Here is a 2,500-nt window from a genome sequence, read left to right as displayed (position 1 = left end):
TTTCTTCATTTATCAGCCCGTCAAAGTAGTCCTTCCACTTCGTAGCACACTCTCCTCGCTTGGCAGCACATTTCCATCTGTATCTTTGATCGCCCTAACTTGTCGCACATCCTCGGCAGCTCGGTCTCTCTGTCTAGCCAATCTGTACAAGTCTTTTTCTCCTTCCTTAGTGTCTAACCTGTCATACAGCTCACCGTACGACTTTTCCTTTACCTTTGCCACCTCTCTCTTTGCTTTACGCTGCATCTCCTTGTACTCCTGTGTACTTTCTTCATCTCTCTGACTATCCCACTTCTTCTTTGCCAACCTTTTCCTCTGTATACTTTGCTCTACTTCCTCCTTCCACCACCACCACCACCACCACCACCACCACCACCACCACCACCACCGCCAAGTCTCCTTGTCTTCCTTCCTCTGTCCCGATGACACACCAAGTACCTTCCTAGCTGTCTTCCTCGCTATTTCTGCAGCGCTTGCCCAGCCATCTGGCAACTCTTCACTACCACTCAGTGCCTGTGTTAACTCCTGCCTGAACTCCACACAACAGTCTTCCTTCTTCAACTTCCACCATTTGATCTTCGGCTGTGTCTTCACTCGCTTCCTCATGTTGGTCTCCAAAGTCATCTTACAGACCACCATCCGATGCTGCCTAGCTACGTTCTCCCCTGTCACCACCTTGCAGTATGCAATCCCTTTTACATCGCGCCTTCTACACAAGATATAGTCCACCTGTGTGCACTTTCCTCCACTCGTATACGTCGTCACCCTGTGCTCCTCCCTCTTCTTGAAATATGTATTCACCTCAGCCATTTCCATCCTTTTCGCAAAATCGAACACCATCTGTCCTTCCACATTTCTCTCCTCGATTCCATACCTTACCATCAACTCCTCACCACCTCTGTTCCCTTCAGCAACGTGTCCATCGAAGTCCGCTCCAATCACCACTCCCTCCTCCTTGGGTACCCTTTCCACCACGTCGTCCAACTCAACTCCAGAATTCTTCTTTTTCGTCCATCTTACACCCGACTTGCGGGGCATATGCGCTGATAACCGTCAGCAATACACCTTCGATTTCCAGCTTCATAATCCTCACTCTGTCTGACACTGTGTTCACCTCCAGCACGCTCTTGACATACTCTTCCTTCAGAATGACCCCTACCCCATTTCTCCTCCCATTCGCACCATGGTAGAAGAGTTTGAACCCACCTGCGATACTCCTGGCCTTACTCCCCTTCCACCTTGTCTCTTGTCACCTTTCTTCTTTCCATCACGTCAGCCAGCTCTCTCCCTTTACTAGCCATAGTGCCAACATTCAAAGTTCCGACTGACTCTCACCTCCACACGCCTACCCTTCCTCCTCTCTAGCTGCCTCTGGACATGCCTTCCCCCTCTCCTTTTCCTTCGCCCAACAGTAGCCTAGTTTCCACCGGCACTCCGCTGGTTAACAGTACCGATGGCGGTCGTCGGTAACCCGAGCCTCGACCGATCCGGTATGGAAATCTTATTTATGATCCGCATATTTGATTTGGCAAAGATTTGACGCCGGATGCCCTTCCTGACGTAACCCTCCCCATTTGTCCGGGCTTGGGACCTGCACTAAGAATGCACTGGCTTGTGCATCCTCAGTGGCTGGGTTGCACGCTTTTCTATGTTTGCCCCTCACTTTTGTGGCGTGAACGATCAATTCTAGTAATACAGGTGTGTTTATGTTAGGTATCACAGACACACGCACACGCACAACATATGTCCAAAAGTATTGACATAACTGACCATTACACCCACAGGAGCTTTTCTGACATCTCATTCTGAATCCATAGAAACCCATATTCCACGAAGCTCCCGGCGCACAGTTTTTGTGCCGATGTTAATGCCAGGAGAAGTTTGGATCTCTGCAGTTATTGAGTGAACAGAGCGTTGGCGACTTGAGTTGCTGTTGTTCCTAAAGGCTTGCACTTTTCAATAATATGATGATATATGAAGCATAGAGAGTAAACGGGATAGATACCTTTTGAACAGCACCCTGTAGTACAGCACTTTGAAGGTACATATGTCGTCACTTGCTGTAGTGGTTTTTACTGATGGGCGTGGCCAGGTTTTCAGAAGCCTCTCAGTTGTCAATGTGAGAGCCAGGGGACGCGTCTGCCGTACGTTTAGGGTTAGGGTTAGGTGATTTCTCTGGTAGGGCTGCTTACACCACACCCCGGACTGGATTTGTTGCGTGTTTGTGTCCTGATCGATGGGCCAACTTAACACGCCTTCGGAGGGTGTCCGCCGGCCGGCTTTGCCGGCGTTCGGGCGGTCGGTTCCTCCGGTCTGGCGGATCGATGTCCTTTATTTAATGTTCTTAGTGGCGAGCAGAGTGCGGAGTGGGAGGGGCTCTACCGCGTAGTCGTCCTCTCCGTTGCACAGCTCGACAGCGTGCTCGGCGGTGCTCAGCCGGACCGTCTATCCCAGTTGCTCTTCCACGGCTCCCCTCGCGAGGCTTGCCGCCCCCCCCCCC

This window comes from Lampris incognitus, unplaced genomic scaffold (genome assembly GCF_029633865.1).
Source record: "Lampris incognitus isolate fLamInc1 unplaced genomic scaffold, fLamInc1.hap2 scaffold_468, whole genome shotgun sequence".
NCBI lineage: Eukaryota > Metazoa > Chordata > Actinopteri > Lampriformes > Lampridae > Lampris > Lampris incognitus.
This window is presented reverse-complemented; position numbering follows the sequence as displayed.